We start from the raw sequence: 20,363 nt of genomic DNA on the forward strand, positions 1-20,363 counted from the left end.
AGTGCATCAAGAGTCTCCACGCTCAGACGTCTTCAGGAAAAGGGCTACCAAGCCACTTCTGAACCAGAGACAACATCAGAAGCGTCTTACCTGGGCTGTGGAGAAAAACAACTGGACTGTTGCTCAGTGGTCCAAAGTCCTCTTTTCAGATAAATTTAAATTTTGCATTTCATTTTGAAATCAAGGTCCCAGAGTCTGGAGAAAGAGTGGAGAGGCACAGAATCCATGTTGCTTGAAGTCCAGTGTGAAGTTTCCACAGTCAATGCAGCCATCTACCAGGAAATTTTAGAGCACTTCAAGCTTCCTTCTGCTGACAAGCTTTATGGAGATGCTGATTTCATTTTCCAGCAGGACTTGGCACCTGCCCACACTGCCAAAGGTACCAAAAGCTGGTTCAATGACCATGGAGTTACTGTGCTTGATTGGCCAGCAAACTCGCCTGACCTGAACCCCATAGAGAATCTATGGGGTATTGTCAAGAGGAAGATGAGAGACACCAGACACAACAATTCAAAGCAACCTGGGCTTACATTACACCTGAGCAGTGCCACAGGCTGATTGCCTCCATGCCACACCGCATTGATTCAGTAATTCATGCAAAAGTAAGCCCAACCAAGTATTGAGTGCATAGAAATGAACATACTTTTCAGAAACCTAACATTTCTGTTTAAAATATTCTTTTTTTATTGATCTTATGTAATATTCAAATTTTCTGAGACACTGAATTTTGGGTTTTCATTATCTGTAAGCCATAATCATCAAAATTTCAAGAAATAAAGGCTTGAAATATTTCACTCTGTGTAATGAATCTGTATAATATATGGGTTTCACTTTCTGAAATGAGTGACAAAAAATATTGACCTTTTTCACGATATTCAATTTTTTTTAGATGTGACTGTAAATTTACTTGGGTATATTATAAACTGCAAGTTAAAAGTTATAAAAAACAAGCTGTATAAAATGCAACCTCTGACCCTCCCAGAGCACAAAACAACTCTGAGGGCAAAAGTCTCTGTGAGTCATCAGGCATTCGAGTGTGAATTCAGGTTAGATTGATGGTGGGGATCGGAGTAGATACAGTCATGGCCAAAAATATCAGCACCCTTGGTAAATATGATCAAAGAAGGCTGTGAAAGTTAATCTGCATTGTTAATCCTTTTGATCTTTTATTTAACAAAAAAATGCTAAACAAATCTAACCTTTCATTGGATAATAAGAATTTAAAATGGGGGAAATATCATCAAATAAATGTTTTTCTCAAATACACGTTGTACACAATTATTGAGTAAAATATCTCTGAAGTATATTCCCATTCATATTCACAAGTTTGGGCACTCCAGGGTGATTATGAACATGAAATTATCCAGGCATGGCTTCCTGTTTCACAGAAATATAAATAGAAGGGAAAACTATGCCCAAATTCCCTTAATCATCCATCACAATGAGAAAAACCAAAGAATATATTTCTGATGTGCAGCAAAAGATAATTGAGCTTCACAAATTAGTGAAGTGGCTTTAAGAAAAGAGCTGGAGCAGTGAAAATTCCCATTTCCACCATCAGGGCAATAATGAAGAATTTCCAATCACCAGAAAATGTTACGAAACTGCCTGGAAGAGGATGTGTGTCTATATCGTCCTAATGCACGGTGAGAAGGAGCGTTTGAGTGGCTATAGACTCTCCAAGGACCACAGCTGGAGAATTGCAGAAAATAGTTGAGTCTCGGGGTCAGAAAACCTTAAAATAAAATAGTCAAACAGCCCCTACATCACCACATGTTGTTTGGGAGGGTTTCAAGAAAAATTATTCTAGCTCATCCAAAAACAAACTCCAGCATATTCAGTTGTCAGACACGACTGGATCTTCAAATGGGACTGGCTTCTATGGTCAGATGAAACTACAAAATGAGCTTTTTAGCAGCAAACACTCAAGATGGGTTTGGTGAACACAGGGATAAAAAGTACCCCATGTGTACAATGAAATATACTGCTGTATTTTTGATGTTGTGGGCCTATATTTCTGCTGGAAGTCCTGGACATCTTGTTTAGACACATGGCATCATGAATGCTATCAAATACCGACAGATAAAAAAATCAACAAATGACTGACTTGTTTCTCTGTTAGAAATCTTATAATGGGCCATGTTTGGATCTTCCAACCGTACAATAATCCAATCACAAACCTCAAAAACCACACAAAAATGCACACTGAGCACAAAACCAAGCTTCTGCTATGGCCATGAACCCTGTAGAAAATGAGTGAGGTGAACTGAAGAGAAGAAGCACCAACATGGAGCTGTGAATCTGAAGGATCTGAAGAGATTCTGGATGAAGGAATGGTCTCTGATCTCTTGTCAGGTGTTCTCTAAACTCATCAGGCATTATAGGAGAAAACTTATAGCTGTTAAACTGGCAACTGGAGGTTTCAAAAAGTATAAAAGGGTGCCGTTAATTGTGGCCAATGTGTATTAGAGAAAAACATTTATTTCATAATGATATTTCCCCCCATTTTAAATTCTTATTATCCAATGAAAGGTTAAATTTTTGTGATCTTTTTAAATAAAAGATCAAAAGGATTAACAATGCAGATTAATTTTCACAGCCTTCTTTTATCATATTTACCAAGGGTGTCGATATTTTCTGTATATGTTGTCAACAGAAGAAAACACTCAGTTTAGACTCAACCTGTGGCTTGATTACAGAGAGACATGATGTGATGCTTTTTGTATCTAGATCTATTAGATCAGGGGTCAGCATGCAAGTTTGGCATCGGGCCAAAAAAACAAAAAGAACATAGTCAAAGGATAATTTAAAATATGAATTAATGAAAAATGTAACCAGAATTGCCTGTGACTGACTGTTGCAGTGTATTTTGTAACTGGTATAAGCTGTTACTCTGTGTAAAATCCTGCGACAGTCATTAACAAAAAGCCACATTTGTGTGGCGGTGTCCCTATGTGAGAGGAGTGGAGCATCAACAATTTCCCCTCCGCGCTCCGAGCATTTAATAATCACTCCGCTCCCGCTCCACTCCGCGCTCACTGATATCAGAAATACCGCTCCTCATCTAAAGTATTAATGAAGAGGTACCATACCAATCACAAGTGCAGTATGGAGTACCTCAAGGCTCAGTACTTGGCCCCTTACTTTTCACACTTTACATGTTACCCTTGGGAGATATCATTAGGAAACATGGTGTTAGCTTTCACTGTTATGCTGATGATACCCAGCTCTATATTTTTTCGCAGCCCAGATGAGTGGTATCTGATGCGATACTGTGGCTGACAGCTGCATGGTTACAATTTTATCTCTAATAGTTTCGATCTTTGAAGTAAAGTAGTTCATAAAGTCATTACTACTGTGCTGCTGGGTAATGTCTGCACCTGCTGATGTTGTATATTTTTGTTAATTTAGCCACTGTATTAAATAAATACTATTTAATACTATTACATTTGGGGGGGGGGGGGGGTTGTTTGGAAATATTTAGAAATGTTTGTCTAATTTTTTATGAAAGTTTTAAAGACAGGACAATGTTAGATTTAAAATCGCCTAACCTCAAGAAAACCTTAATGATATTCATAGTTGAAAAAGTATTCCAAATTTTACATAGAATTCACATAGAAAGCATATTAAATTCAAGTAAAGAGTATACTTTTGTTTCAAATAACTTTTGTGAATATAAAATGTCAAAATATGGGTGATACAATGTTCAATCGTCATTCATATATTTATGTAGAAATGAAACAACATACTTCTGTGTTATTGTATTGTGTTATAAATTGCATTATTTTTTAAATGATTAAAACTGACAAATGGGTAAAATCAAGTTGTTTGAAGGATAGTGGCAAAGATGGTTAAAGATTTAAAATTGCAGTTTATTAGTATTTGGGGTCTGGGTCTTTCAATATCACCAAAGATTATTTTTCTAAATATTCCTGATGAGATTTTTTGTTATATGAACTCTATATGATATGTTACACTGAACAACATTTTAGTGTGTGTCCTCTGTAAAAATGCTAAAAATATATAAAACAGTCTTTTTAAAAAAAAAAAAAACAGGACGCATTCTAATGTAGTTTTGTTGTTTATATGCATTGCTGACTAATTTATAGTTATCTTATCCTTATTTTTCCTTCACCCCATTCTTTGTGAATCAGAGACTTTATGCATCACCGCATGTGTATATAGCAGATATTCCTTGTTCAAGCTGATCTCTCTTTGTTTGCACAGTTCTGCCTAAGGGAAATTAGCTTTGACCCACATGACCTGTGCATACAGGCCTAAACACTGCCATTGTGCAAATCAAATCCTGCGTCTCCTTCAGATTCAAATGAAGTGTAAAAACATATGTAGTAGGTAATGTTTTAAAGTCATGACAGTGTGCTTTGCCACAGCAGCACCTTACCAAATTCAGTTGAATTTGAGTTGCAATCATGAACGTTTTCAACATTTTTCAACACAATTTTGCGTAATCTCAGACAGTCATGATAAGTTAACGGCATACTGTTTCATCCTTTATTTATCATGTGGATCTGGTTCTTCTTGTTTATGAAAACATGAACCTAACTCTTAAAGAATTAACATAAAATTAACATAACTGGCCAAATAGGTTTTCAATGGACATCTATGGCAATTTACACAGCCTTACAGCGCCCTCTTGTGGTAAAGAATAATGTTACTGTCAAAGACTCTTATTCTAATGCTGAATGTGAAATTTTAGTGAATTTGTGTATAATATATGCTAACACTTGTTTTACTGTACAAGCTGCTGGAGTCTGACTTACTCAATTACTCAATTACTCAATCAAGCTTGCCCATTTCAAACTGATATATTATTAGTATTGCTATTATGTCTTGGATATTTCTTCTGAAATGTCTTATGAGAAACAAAAGCACTTGCTTACATATCTAAACATATGGAGCACTACAATGCATGTGAGTAACTTCAGAAATATTATAGTTTATTGCTGGTTCCCTGGGAAACTCTTAGACAGCAGGAGGCGCCAATGCTTCAAAATCTTAATCACCTCTATGTTTTCTTAACATTCTGTCTGAATTTAACAACATGAATCATCACTGCACCCCCATAAACAGAGTGCAGTTTGATTCATCTGTGGTTTCGCAACCACAAAAATATAGTGACACGCTGTTATTAAATAGGCTAAGTCATTTGTTTGATAGAGAGGTTTGATATGACCAACAGTGGTTTAGTTGCAGATATTTCTGGTTCAGCCTTTTTTTTTTTTTTTAAAGAGAACTGGTTGAACTTCTGCTGGTGACCTCCATAGAGCTCTCTCTGCTTACGCTCAGTGTAATATGGATGGGTTGACACTAAAAAACATTTGATTCAATAAAGGGGATCTGCAGAGGCTCCATAAACATAAAGTGTGCCTGCTTGGACCTGAATTGCCTCTAACCAGACATTTATGCCGGTCTTATCCACAGTGTTTACAAGACCAGATCAGCCCAATTACCCTCCTGTGCCTGAGCAGATGGTCTCCCGTTTAGCCAAAGTTCATTATTTTTGTTAAAGTGCATTTGCCTTCAGTGTGAGAGCAGAGTTTGATTTTAGACTCGACCATTTGAAGGCAGGCTGGAGAAACAGGTCAATAATGGAGGTGTGTTATGATTTAGCCATATTTAAAAAAACAAATTATATTGAAGGTTGCAGACAGGTTTGCCAAACTTTTCCAAGACTTCTCTCTTATATGTGACCCTGGACCACAAAACCAGTCTTAAGTGGCACGGGTATATTTGTAGTAATAGCCAAAAATACACTGTATGGGTCAAAATTATCGATTTTCCTTTTATGCCAAAAATCATTAGGATATTAAATAAAGATCATGTTCCATGAAGATATTTTGTAAATTTACTATATCAAAACTTAATTTTTGATTAGTAATATACATTGCTAGCGACATCATTTGGGTAACTTTAAAGGTGATTTTCTGAATATTTCAGAAATATTGCGCCCTCAGATTCCAGATTTTCAAAAAGTTGTATCTCGGGAACTATTGGGATCAGGACAGTGGAGCTCACGTGATCCCCTCCATTGTATACACCTGCAAACAATTAACGCTACAGACAGCATCCAGCGATTATCCCCCTTTCAGAACAAAGAAATTCTCACTGTCCAGTCTGACACTGGTAAAAACAATATAATCTAGGGCTGTTAATTTCACAAGTGCAATTTTGTTAGCCAGCAGTTCCAGTAAATGACTTCCGATTCATTAGCCACCATAAGTAAATGGTGCATAATACATCAAAATAACAAATACCAGTTTGCAATATTAAGCAGCATATTTGTACAAGTGACAAACTGGTAGGGGACAAAACCAGAAGCAGCGCACATTCGAGTTACAAAATGGCAGCATCCGCTCTTACGATAAAAATGAGGTGGACAGAGAGATCAGTGGTTAGGAGGCATTCACTCAAAAAGCGCACGTTCAAAACAAAGTGCAATATGGCAAGTCAACAGGCTAGATTAATTGCTGTAGCGCAAAGGAACAGACAGTGTAAAAACGGTATGTGTGAAATATGTCTGTATGCATAGTGTTCATAAAACAGCAGGGAAATGTATTTAGATTCTACTTGACAACATTTTTAAGTGTTCATCCAACGGACACGTTACTGTCCCATGAGTTGTGAATAGCAGTGAAGCAGTGCAACTGTAGGTTGGTAGGTCACATGGCAAACTTGATGAACGTTAGTAAGTTAGTAAAAGAACCTACTGTTGGATGCAACCAGATTTTGAAAAGGTGTCTCTAAAGGATGCTGAAAACGACAACGCAATGGGACAGCCATTTACGGCCAAGAGGTCAGTATGTGGGATGATTACACCAAAAATTAAAAATACTGGAGATGGAATAGAAAGCATCTTTACTGTATCTCAGACTGACAAGCTCAATTAGTAATTGCTGTGGAATGTAGTTCAGTAATTGGTTTATGTTCACTGATATGAAGTAAATTAAATAATATATTAACTTATAAAACCACATTTTGTTTAAGCTATTTATTATTTTGCCATCTTCATTTAGGGGCTATAATAATTGTGATTATTTGTAACTATTTTTAGAAATTACGTGCATCTGGTAATTTGCAGCATCTGATCATTTTGAAATAGATTGCCCTATAAACAAGAGTTATTAGCCAAAAGCACTTTCAGATAGAGTTTGGGAGTTGTGAAGATGTTTGAGAACTTGTTACATAGTCTTCCTGTCCTTCAGCTGCTAAGAGAGATACTTTATAAGCAATTTGTATCAAAATCTTGGCTGAAGTGCCATACATATTCAGCTCTCTCACTGAGTGCTTATTAAAGTTATTTTCCTTGCAGGTGGTGGGCATTTGTTTCTGCTGTTTTGCAAGTGAATGTTAAACTGTGTCTGCTATGAGATGTCTTTCTTCTGCAGTTCAGTGTGAGAGAAAAATGCAAAAGACAGGATTTAACTTCACGGTATAAGTGGAATTTATTTTGGAGCTTAGAGAATAAAAGGATTTATGTTGCTAGTTGTAAGACATTATATAAATGGACTGGTTGTGATTTGAAGTTGAGATTATGGGTATTGTTTGACATGTCCTTTAGATGTACAAAAAAAGAGCTAAAGCCATGATATCACCTTCCAGACACTTTCATTTATTAACCGCACTGGTTCCACCACACACACTGAAGCACAGCCCATGTAATCACAGCAAATTAAAATAATAAAAATGAGTCTCTGCACAGCAGTTGCTTTTTTCCCTATGTGTTTCGGGTTGTATAGCTACATCAAGGTGTCCACGTGAAAAGCTGTGATTATGGATAATGAAAGCAAGTTATTTTCAGATAGGAGTAAAAAGGATGCCGTAGATGTTAGTGAAGAGGCAGCCCAGCTTTATATGAGCTGAGGAAAGCTTTTTGCTATGTTATTGACTACAAAACATGTCAATCTATACATTGTTATTCTCGTCATTCAGATTTCCTTCCCACCTCCACTAGTATCTACCTGTAGATCTGCAGATTCTATGCACTTCTCTCTATGAATTACACAAACAAACTATCTACAGACAACAGCATTGATTTTCTCATGTCCGCTCAAATGTTCTACAGCACATTCCTGTAAATTTTGGTTTATAATGTCAGATTAGCAATGTAATGTTCTCTTTCAGTTACCTGCTGGTGCCACCATGCTGATATGTTTACAAGTGCCTAAAAAGAGTATAAGAGTGTCTAAAAGGTGAGTCTGTGAGCATCAATTCCTTTAGCTTTATTTTCTGAAGCTAAACCAGACAGAGCAGTTCAAGATCTTCTGAAAATATGGGAGACGTTTTAACATAGAACACAAAATTGAAAAATATATTTATTATTACTAGTGTGTTTGCATTGACTTGCAAAACTTTAAAAAGTTACTGTAGTGCTGCCGAATGTGTGTTTTTCTTCCACAGATGTGCAAAGGGCCAATCAAGCTAATTTTGCGTAAAATTCTTATAATGCATAGGATGGTACTTGACCTCACATATTTGAGTGTAATTGGACAACAGCATGTTCAAGATTAGATTTTTTACATTTTGCCTGTAAAATAATGTTATGCAATGATTGTAGGGTGTTGCTATGCTATGTCTAATGTGTCTAAATGTGGTTTTTAATAAGTTTCTATGTGGCTGCTATAGGGTGTTCTGACTGGTTGCAAGTCAAAAGAGCCTACCTCCAAGTCTCTGTGATATTCTGGTCTCTAGATATGACTCAGATCCTCCTTCAGTATACATAGGATATGTGGGATATTTTTTGCCCTTTTTATCATCCGCCAAACAAAAATCCAACCAAGAAAAGTCCAAAAAAGTAATGGCGCACCTCTTGTCAAACAAGCTGTGTGAGTTGAGGTATCATGACTGTAGCAACAACAGTGCTTACAGGTACATTTATTTAAATTCCTCTCTCTAAGTATGAGGGATAATAATAACAATGCTTGGCTTAGCAACCGTCACTAACTACAGCCTTTCATATGCATGGGCAGGCTTTTATTATTTTTGGGTTTAAAAATGAGTCCAGATAAAATCTAAATCAAAATACGAGCACAAAGACAGATGGATCTTAACTAGAACCACATGCTAGGAATCACACTGAGCATACAAATAATTTCATCGTGCCTGTGTGTTTGTCTGTGTGTGCTGCGTTGTCTAGTCAGGCTGTCTAATAAACATTTACTGCCATCGGCTGAAAGCTAATAAAAATCCCTCTGAAGGGTAAGAAGGTAACAAAGAGAAAGTGTGACTTTCAAACTGACTGTCAACAGTGTTCCTTTGTTTTAAGCTACTTTTGAGAGAGTGAAAAAAAACACTTGTATGTATAATATAAATGAGGTTTATGTGTAGGCCTAGAGCATATATACTAAATCTGTATAGCATATACCAATGCTAAAAAAAAAAGTACACTTCCATAATGTACTTAAAGTGCTCTATTTCCGCTCACTAATTTTTTTACTTATACAAAAAATTATTCTTAAGATCAATTAAGTGTACTGAGCTGTGTGTTATTTTGGGAAACCATGAATATGAACTTTTAACATCCTATCTCTGCGTTTAAAAATGTACTTAGTAGGGGGGGTGGTTGCATATTTGTCACACTTGAATGATTCAGATCATCAAACAAATTTTAATATTACCCAAAAATAACCAGAGTAAATACAAAATAGAGTTTTGAAATAACGATTTCATTTATTAAGGGAAAAAATCTGTCCAAACTTGCCTGGCCCTTTGTGAAAAAGTAATTGCCCCCTAAATCTAATAACTGGCTGTGCCACCCTTTGCAGCAACAACTGCAATCAAGCATTTGTGATAACTGGCAATGAGTCTTTCACATCGCTGTGGAGGCATTTTGGCCCCCACTTCTTTGCAGAATTGTTTTAATTCAGCCACATTGGAGGGCTGTCAAGCATGAAAGGACTGTTTAAGGTCATGCCTCTGGATCTCAATTGGATTTAAGTCCGGACTTTGATTTGGCCACTCCAAAACCTTAATTTTGTTTTTCTTGAGCCATTCAGAGTTGGACTTGCTGATGTGTTTGGGATCAATAGCCACGTTTCCACTGTCACTTCTGGGGCTTGATCGTGCCTCGACGGGGCTTCCTCGGGGCCAAACGGTCAGGGTTTTTTGGCCTGACGAAAACCTTGGGCCAAAGCAGGCCAACTGGGTCTAGAGGAGTGGTTATGAACAAAGGCTGTATGCTGTGACTACAAATAAAAAGAAACAGACTCGACTGAATAATAACTATGTCTTTTTTCTTTTGTGAAATAATGGTTTATACTGCTTTATTTCTGTGACTATAACTTTCAATCCTGATAAATTCATTCATTATGCTCAATGTATCACTTATTATTGTAAAACATAGATGCATAGATGCAAAAAAAACAAACAAACAAACGGCTGCTTTTATCATGTTCGCTTTGTGATCGCGCTAATTCAAGTGACTTTGATTAATTTTCTGATAAATCTTCTCTTTGTCGGTAAAATGCTGTGGTTGTGTGACGTTGTTTCAGAGACGCGTGTAAAGGGCTGGTTTTAGTGAAGCGCTGCGGAGCTGCTGGCCCGACGGTGGAAACGCATCGTGGTTTTGGGCTCGGTGATACAGGTCCGAGGCTGTTAGCCCCGCCCCGGCCCAATTAAAGCACTGACCCGACAGCAGAAAAGCGGCTATTGTCCTGCTGCATAACTTAAGTGCACTTGAGCTTGAGGTCACAAACTGATGGCCAGACATTCTCCTTTTTCTTATAGAGTGCAGAATTCATGGTTCCATCAATTATGGCAAGTCATCCAGGTCCTGAAGCTGCAAAGCAGCCCCAGACCTTCACACTACCACCATCATATTTGACTGTTTGTATGATGTTCTTTTCATGAAATGCTGTGGTGGTTTTATGCCAGATGTAACGGGACACACACCTTCCAGAAAGTTAAACTTCAGTCCACAGAATATTTGCCCAAAAGTCTTGGGGGTAATCAATATATTTTTTCGGCTAATGTGAGATGAGCCTTTGGGTTCTTTTTGGTCAGCAGTGGCTATTGCCTTGGAACTCTCCCATGGATGCCATTTTTGCCCAATCTCTTTCTTATTGTTGAATCATGAACACTGACCTTAATTGAGGCAAGTGAAGCCTGCAGTTCTTTAGATGTTGTTCTGGGTTCTTTTATGACCTTCTGGATGAGTCGTCGTTGCGCTCTTGGAGTAATTTTGTTAGGCCAGCTACTCCTGGGAAGGTTCACCACTGTTACAAGTTTTCTCCATTTGTGGATAATGACTCTGACTATGGTTTGCTGGAGTCCCAAAGCCTTAGAAATGGCATTATAAACCTTTCCAGACTGATATATGTGAACTATTTTGTTTCTTATCTGTTCTTGAATTTCTTTAGATCGCACCATGACGTGTTGCTCTTTAAGCATGCCAGTTAGGTTTGGACAGCTTTTTTTCCCCTTAATAAATGAAATTATCATTTAAAAACTGCATTTTGTATTTACTTGCATTATCTTAGTGTAATATTAAAATTTGTTTGATCTGAAGTGTGACAAATATGCAAAAATTATAAAAAAAAACAGGAAGGGGGCAAAAACATTTGCACGGCACTGTTTATACATATAAATATATATTATATATATATATATATATATATATATATATATATACTAGAGGTGGCACGGTACACAGATGTCATGGTTCGGTGCATACCTTGGTTCGGGGGTCACGGTTCGATACGATTTCGGTACAGCAGGGAAAAAAAATCTACTATGCTCGGTTTCTTTTCATTTATTTTGAACAGAGAGTAGTACAGTAGTAATACAAAAAATTATTTTACATTATATATATAATTTGCAGTACATGTGTACATACAAGGAACAAGGGGAAAAAACAGTACGACACGTAACATAGCCTATATATGCTGAGTTTCAGTTAATTTTTGTGACAGGCTTAATTTGTTCACAGAAAGGAAACTCAAATGGTTTTGTTTTCATTGTGAGTGTACACAAATAAAAGCAGACCTTTATACAGTGATGCATTATTAAGACGATAAGTGTTTAAAGTTGATTCTGCTGGTATAAGGAAACAGTTGAAGTGATCGCAACACACACACACACACACAAAACACATCAGTTCCAGCATTGCTAAAGTTGGTACTTTATCCAAATAAAATACAAACATCAGTACGCCCGCCTCTGTGTCACTGTTGGAACGCGACTGAAGTATGAAATATGGAAATATTATGAAAATATTATGGAATTTTTGGATTTGTGCCGAATGAGAGAGATAGGATACACGAGCACAAAGCGCCATTTCGCAAACAGTTGAGTGCACAAGCCTTTAAAGTATACTCTTTGTCAGAGTTGTGAGAGACACGTTCAGAATCAGCACATGGTCACTGTGTAGTGGGCTTTGTTTTGCATCGTTTCATCCCCTTCCTTCCCCTCACCCATCCTTCCCTTCACTCAACTCACTCAGAATGGTCAATAGTAGAATGTAATGTTCTACATTAATGCAAGTGATATTTACAGTCATGTTTGGTATCATTTGAATTGTCTCAGGGCGACTGGTACAATGGTCTCATTCTTATAAGAAGTAAACTAAAAGGTAATACAGATCCTAAGAGTTCAGAGATATTTTGCACACTGTAGAGGGTGGGTCCGTTCCCAGTGGTTTTCATGCAAAATTACATTTTTGTCCCAAAAGGTGTTAACTCGATCAATGCAAATTCCAATTGTTAGTTCCTGTCTCCATCTCGGGGGGTGATGGTCTTGGTCTGAAGTACGTAAGGAAATGTTGCAAAAGGATCGGGGCGATTCTGTAGCCAGAAGCCTGTAGTGTGGTGTGTCTCTATACATTGGATACCTTCTTTGGGCCAAATGTGTGGACCTTACAGTTCACCCAAAAATGAAAATTTTATGTTTATCTGCTTACCTCAAGGTGTAGGTGACTTTGTTTCTTCAGTAGAACACAAACAAAGATTTTGAACTCAAATCATTGCAGTCTGTCAGTCATATAATGTCAGTCAATGGGACTCACATTTTTGAGAGAAAAAAAAACATACACAGACAAAACCAAATTTAACCCTGCGGCTCGTGATGATACATTGAGGTCTAAAGACACTAAACGATCGGTCTGTGCAAGAAACTGAACAGTATTTCTATCATTTTTTACCTCTGATCCGCCGCACGGTCCAACTGTCCTGAGCGTATTCACACAACAGCCGCCACTTATCTCTCAAATGGACCATTAACACTACTAATGGAGATTGTAGATAGAGTGTCAATGGTCAACACAGCACGGTGTGCCAAGTACATTCCAAGCGACTACTTAATGGCACTCACGTGCCCTGTTCACTGTTCAAGTCCCCACTCCAAGGGGATAGGGATGATCACTTCCATTTGGAATTTGCCATGTGAACCGTTTCGGTTCTATACACGTACTGTTTTATTTATATATATATATATATAAAAGGATATATGTATAATCAAGTCTAACTCCTCAAGGATGGCACATCAATACGTGCCATTGCCAGAAGGTTTGCTGTGTCTCCCAGCACAGTCTCAAGATCATGGAGGAGATTCCAGGATACAGGCCGTTTCTCTAGGAGAGCTGGACAGGGCCGTAGAATGTCCTTTACCCATCAGCAGGACCGGTATCTGCTTCTTTGTGTAAGGAGAAACAGGTTGAGCACTGCCAGAGCCCTACAAAATATCCTCTAGCAGGCCACTGGTGTGAATGTCTCTGACCAAACAATCAGCAGGTTCACCCTGAGCACATGTGACAGACCTGAAAGGGTCTGGAGAAGCCGTGGAGAACAACATGACCGGTTTGGGGGTGGGTCAATGATGGTCTGGGTAGGCATATCCATGGAGGGATGCACAGACCTCTACAGACTAGACAATAGCACCCTGACTGCCATTAGGTATCGGGATAAAATCCTTGGAGCCATTGCCAGATCCTATGCTGGTGCAGTGGGTCCTGGGTTCCCCCTGGGACACAACAATGCCCGGCCTCATGTGGCGAGAGTGTGCAGGCAGTTCCTGGAGGATGAAGGAATTGATACCATTGAATGCCCCCTACACTCGCCTGACCTGAATCCAATAGAACACCTCTAGGACATTATGTTTCGGTCCATCCGACACCGCCAGGTTGCACCTCAGACTGTCCAGGAGATCAGCGATTCCCTGGTCCAGACCTTGGAGGAAATGCTGTTAGGTACCGTGATGAAATCCTCAGAGCCATTGTCAGACCGTTTGCTGATGCAGTGGGACTTGGGCTCCTGGGCTCCTCCTGGTGCATGACAATGACCGGCCTCATGTGGGCCGGAGTGTTTAGGCAGTTTCTGGATGACGAAAGCATTGATGCTCTTAACTGACCTCCATGCGCTTCAAACCTCAATACAAATGAGAAATTTTGGGACATTATGTATCAGCATTCGAAGCTGGCAATCAGCACCACAGACAGCTTACTGATGCCTTGATCCAGGTCTGGCAGGAAATCCCGAGGACACCATCCGCTTTATCATAAAGAGCATGCAGTGACATTTTTAGGAGTGCATGCAAATGAGTAATGATTTTTGTTCCTCAAGATCCAAAGTGTGATTTTAGTGTTCCCTTAATTTTTTGATCAGTGTATTTATGTAGTCAAAGCCAATAAATATCTTTTTTTTTTTTTTCAAAAATTTTAATTTTTAATTCAGTTTTCATTATATAATATTGGTCTCAGTAGTTCTAGACTGAGTGGAGTGAATGAGTCTTGACATAAAAAAGGAGTTAAGTTCAAGTTACACAAATGAGCAGCTGAGCCTTTTTCTGTCATGGTGCCTCTTGTGGGAATAATGATGTCTGAAGGTAGGGTTGACAAATAGCAAGGACAGGCAGAGTGGAACTAACAAATGAGCACTACTAATAAATGAGCAGAAGTCTGTTTTTTGCCAAATGGTGACGTCACTCTAGCAACCACCTAAACATTTCACAGAGGCTGCTTTTACCCTCATATCGGAGGATTTTGTCAAGCCTTCCTTATCTGGAACTGATACCCACAATGACACCATCACTGCGGCAAACAAAGGGATACTGTATCCTGCGGTGCAGGGATACAGACAGGGAAGAAGTTCTAAAGCTGAATTTTTCCAATTCTGACAAAGCAGATATAAGCTGCTACTAAATTTTGGCCAAACTTCAGATAGTTTTAGAGGAGTTATTGTTGGCTTTGCCTTTTGTCTTGGTGGCCAGACCAAGTACCAAAGTACCAAAAGTACCTTAACATGTCAGCCAAGTAGGCAGACTTGGTGTGCCAACTGAAATCAAAGAGTTGGTATTCAAGGTTGAACTATGAATCCATGAAAAATGTTCTCACCTCATCATGCAGATGAAGGAAAGGGAAGTGGTGTGTGACCAAGTATGGTGACACATACTCGGAATTTGTGCTCTGCATTTAACCCATCCAAGTGTACACACAGTAGTGAACATACACCTGGAGCAGTGGGCAGCCAATGCTGCGGCACCCGGGGAGCAGTTGGGGGTTCAGTGCCTTGCTCAAGGGTCTCACCTCAGTCGTGGTATTGAGGGTGGAGAGAGTGTTAGTTATTAACGTTTTAAATTAATTCCTATGGAAGTTCAGCTTAAACGCTTGCGCGGTGCATTATGGGATTGAACGCGGAGCAGAAAAAACGTTGAGAGTGGCTGAGAGCATCAAAAAGTTTGGGCATTCCTCAACTTTTTGCAAATATCAAGCGAAAAACACCGGGTGACAACCAATCGCTGTGAAAGGGCTCTGCCCTAAATTTGACACGCCCCAAAGCAGTGGCGTTGTAGCGTTGTCGGCGGCACTGAGCGCAGATTTGACGCTGTAGTGGAAACGTACCGTAAGGGACATGGTTTGCATTTCTGCTCCTGGAGGGGCCATTGTCCTGTAGAGTTTAACTCTAACCCAAATTGAACACCTGGACAAGCTAATCAAGGTCTTCAAGATTACTAGAAACTTCCAGGCACGTGTGTTGAAGATAAACTTTGCAGGAAAGTGGCCCTCCAGGAGCAGGATTGGACACCCTTGTTTTAGGGCAGGGGTGGTGAACTCCAGTCCTGGTGAGCTGATACCTGCAGAGTTCAGCTCCAACCCTAATAAAAACCTAGTAACCCTTCAGACCTTGATTAGCTTGTTCAGGTGTGTTTGATCAGGGGTGTAGCCACCCATGTTTTAGGGGCAACCAATCTGTGGCAACAAATAAAACCCAAGGAGTTTGCCAAGATGAAGCTAAACCCTTCAGGGGCAGGTTTGGACACCCCTGCTTTAGGGGCTTTGTAGGTTTTAAAGCCTCATTAGCTAGCAACTTCAGATAAAATTTATATATGTCTCACTTTAGTAACTCTTAGTAAAAGTGTCTCACTTTTAATTAACAAAGCCCTGAACAGCAAAAGCCTGTTTATTTTACACGTTCTGCGCCTAGTTGAGTGTGCAAGCCTTTCTAACTATACTTCAATGGGGTTTTTGTGAACTCAAATCATTTGTGGATGGACAACAGTGCATGTATATGTCTGCATATCTACAAAAATCAAGCTGCATGAGGATGATGTATTGTGCTTTGCATTTTGAGATGTTATTCCATTTTCAACATTATTAGTCTTTTATGACTTATCTATAGTCCCAGTAAATAAAGACTAATTGCATACATCTGGGTACATCCAGAGATGAGTTGTGCTTGGCTTTGTGGTTACAAGAGCTATGACACTGTTCTTGTAATGTGCCTCATGCAGGTGTGCAGAGAAAAGATTTCCAGGATAATGTTTGACATCAGCTAACAGTTGCATGGATGATGACCACCCATTTCCAGCAGCTCCTCAGGGCTGATAAAATGATGGTAAAATAGTAGTCAGGCATTTTCCCTGATAAGGAAGCTGTATCTTACTTGCCTTCTGGTATTTTCACTAATAGAGAAGGCTTGTGGGTCATTGAGGTTATAAACAGCAAAATGGAGCTGATTCTCTGAATCACTATCAGTTGGTTTACACCTTTTGAAACTTGAGGCTAGCAATTGGTGACCATGTCCTTAACAAACTTTGTTCATGGTCTTTTTCCAAATTGGGTTTGACCAAGGTTATCTCTCACATGATCGTGTAGTTAACTCATATCAGATTAAGTGGATGTTCTGAAGACACAGCCACAATTTATTAATCCTCTTTTCAACTTGAATCAATTGAATGATGGTTTCCTGAAGTAAAATGACAAGAAATTCTGAAAATTAAACCTAAAGTGAAGACAGTAGAAGTCTGATCTGTATTTAAAATCATACATTTATCATTCAGACTGTACTTGATCTTTTTATTCCAGGAACATTATTATAATCAATCTTTTGCCATATTTAAAACGGTACTTTTTGTGCAAGATAATGCACAAAAATATTTAATAAAGCCATAAAAATGTGTGCTATGGACATGGATGATACTTCATATTGAGTGGCTTATTAGGAAGAGTTTTGAAACAATCAGACTTATGTTTTTTGCCTGGTGGATGATAAAATCCCCTAAACCAGTGGTTTCCACACATGGTCCTGGAGTACCTCCAACAATGCTTACTTCAGATGTCTCTCTCAACTGGCACAACAATTTCAGGTCTTGAGGTCCCTACTTATGAGCTGATGAGTTGTATCAGTGTGTTTTATTAGACATACAAAATGTGCAGAGTTGGGGGAACTCCAGGGTCTGGATTGGGTACCACTGAATTAAGGCACAGTCACATTAGCCATTTTTTACAGCAAAAAAGTCCATTGTCAATGGTGTAGTGATCCACAAAGTACTACTCACACAGAAATCACTTTTACACCTAAATTTGTATTATCTCTTCTGGTTTGTAACAAGGCAACTGGCCGATACTGGTTGCCATGGTAAACTTGAGTATGAATAGGACTTGTGCTGTAAGAGGGGCCACAGGTTATTTTTGTGTATGTACTGTGATTCAGACTATACCAAAAGCTACTGACATCTCTTCCCAAAGTACGCTTGCACCACTTCTGCCTAATGAGCTCCTACCAAAGCGGCAAAATAAGTATGTGTGAAAGCGGTGGTTATCTAACCAAACACCAGATCTGTAGTGTAATACAACCAGAGGACCAGATAAGATGTTATTCCACAGAAAGAACATTGTGTTTTTCAATAAAGGGACCTGGCAAAGGTGCTTTGAGGGAAACAGAGCAAGAAAGAGAGTTAGGAAAAGGGAGAGGGAGTCGAGAGTTTCCTCCCACGTACACACACACAGGAAGTCACTGCTGAGCAGATGCAAAGCGTCACTATGGGGCTGACTTATCCGTGCTGAGGTAATGCATCGGACCACTTCTCGATACAGACGAGAGATGAGATGCAAATTAAATGTATACACAGCTATTAAGATCAAGACACTTGACACACTCTCACACAAAGGCATGTCCTCCTTGTTCGTTTCCGCACTGTGATTCCAGACCTCTTCTCGTTGCATCGTGAGGTTTAAAGGCCAGTGACCAAAGACCACAAAAAAGGATGAGAGATCACTTGAAACATCCTGGAAACACACAGGGAGGAAGCAGTTTCATTAGGCCATGAAGAATCCAGACCAAAACAAAACAAGCAAGAACAGTTTGCGTATTTTTGCGCACACAGGAATGTGTGTAGGCTGTTCCGTTTTTTACCATATAGTGATTACATACATCACTGGTAAAGCTCACTTGTGTTTGTTTGTAACTGAGAAGAGAACTTTGAATGTGGAGGATTTATTGGAGGTTGAACTCTAAGTTTGAGTGAATAATACAGAAGAATGTAGGAGAGAGGGAGAAGAGGGAAGAGATGAGAGGAGGTTACCCGTAATAACCCTGCAAATGCTAAAAAGAGAGAGGCTGTGCTCTAAACGGCCTCCTGCGTACTGTGCACTATATACTGCATGCCTAGTTTTTAAGTGTAGTATGTGAAAGGCAATGCATTATGCATAAACATTTTTAAAAAGAGATGCACATTGCTCATCTTTTAGGCGAAAATTACTGTTTTAAAAGCGAAAACGGTCACCTTCGTAATTTGAGGATATCTGTTTTTTAAATTAGCATAAAATGAAAACTAAAACGCTTTCAAATCACATGAGCCAATACTTTATTCACAATAGAACATAGATAACATACATGTTTAAACTGAGAAATTTTACAATTTTATGCAGAAAAAGTAGCTCATTTCAAATTTGATGGATGCTACAGGTCTCAAAGTTGGGACAGGGGCATGTTTACCATGGTGCAGCATCTCCTCTTCTTTTCAAAACAGTTTGAAGGCGTCTGGGCATTGAAGTTATGAGTTTCTGGAGTTTTGTTGTTGGAAGTTGGTCCCATTCTTACCTGATGTAGGTTTCCAGCTGCTGAAGAGTATGTGGTCGTCTTTGACATATTTTTCATTTAATGATGTGCCAAATGTTCTTTATAGGTCAAAGATCTGGACTGCAGGCAGGCCAATTCAGCACCCGGACTCTTCTACTATGAAGCATGCTGTTGTAATAGCTGCAGTATGTGGTTTTGCATTGTCCTGCTGAAATAAACAAGGCCTTCCTTGAAATAGACATCATATGGGGGTGAGCATATGTTGCTCTAAAACCTTTATATACCTTTTAGCATTTATAGTGCCTTCCAAAACATGCAAAACATGCACTTATGCACACTTTTCCACTTTGAAACGGTCCATTTTAAATGAGCCTTGGCCCACAGGACACGACGGTGCTTCTGGACCATGTTCACATATGGCTTCCTTTTTGCATGATAGAGCTTTAGTTGGCATCTGCAGATGGCACGGTGCATTGTGTTTACTGACGGTGGTTTTTGGAAGTATTCCTGAGCCCATTTAGTAATGTCAATGACAGAATCATGCCGATGAGTGATGCTGTGTCGTCTGAGGGCCCGAAGAGCACGGGCATCCAGGAAAGGTCTTCGGCCTTGTCCCTTACACACAGAGATTTCTCCAGTTTCTCTGAATCTTTTGATGATGTTATGCACTGTAGATGATGAGATTTGCAAAGCCTTTGCAATTTGACCTATTCCACAATCTTTTTACGCACTCTTTCACATCTTGGAGAGCCTCTGCCCATCTTTACTTCTGAGAGACTTTGACTCTCTAAGACATCCCTTTTATAGTTAATCATGTAACAGACCTGATGTCAATAAACTTAATTAGTTGCTAGATGTTCTCCCAGCTGAATCTTTTCAAAATGTCTTGCTTTTTTAGCCCTTTATTGCCCCCGTGCCAACTTTTTTGTGACCTGTAGCAGGCATCAAATTTGAAATGAGCTCATTTAGTGGATAAAAGTGTAAAATTTCTCTGTTTAAACATTTGTTATATTCTCTGTTCTACTGTGGATAAAATATTGGCTCATGTGATTTGAA

This window comes from Barbus barbus (genome assembly GCF_936440315.1).
Source record: "Barbus barbus genome assembly, chromosome: 27".
NCBI lineage: Eukaryota > Metazoa > Chordata > Actinopteri > Cypriniformes > Cyprinidae > Barbus > Barbus barbus.